Raw genomic sequence first — 532 nt, 5'->3', positions numbered from 1 at the left:
CGCCGGCACTCCCCGCTGGGGTTCGGCTCTGTGTAATGATGAGAGAGTCTGAAATGCAAAAAAACACATGGAAAAAAACAACTTTCTTTGCCCACATGGTTTTCATACACCACAGAGCGGGCCCAGCACATACAACACCCATGCCTGGGTCTGCCCCAGGGGCTCACGCCTAAACAAACTGTGCTTCTTGATCACTCCATTCAATTTATATTTGTGCTGGTGCAAATTGTCCAGGGCTTCCTGCCAGCGCTTGAATAATGCAGAGGAGGAGAAAGTTTGTCTGTCTCTGGCTAGCAGGAGAAGTCCTGGCTTGTCTGCGGGCCCAGCACATACAACACCCATGCCTGGGTCTGCCCCAGGGGCTCACGCCTAAACAAACTGTGCTTCTTGATCACTCCATTCAATTTATATTTGTGCTGGTGCAAATTGTCCAGGGCTTCCTGCCAGCGCTTGAATAATGCAGAGGAGGAGAAAGTTTGTCTGTCTCTGGCTAGCAGGAGAAGTCCTGGCTTGTCTGCAGGTGGTACCGAGC

This window comes from Eurypyga helias, unplaced genomic scaffold (genome assembly GCF_000690775.1).
Source record: "Eurypyga helias isolate BGI_N326 unplaced genomic scaffold, ASM69077v1 scaffold32390, whole genome shotgun sequence".
NCBI lineage: Eukaryota > Metazoa > Chordata > Aves > Eurypygiformes > Eurypygidae > Eurypyga > Eurypyga helias.
This window is presented reverse-complemented; position numbering follows the sequence as displayed.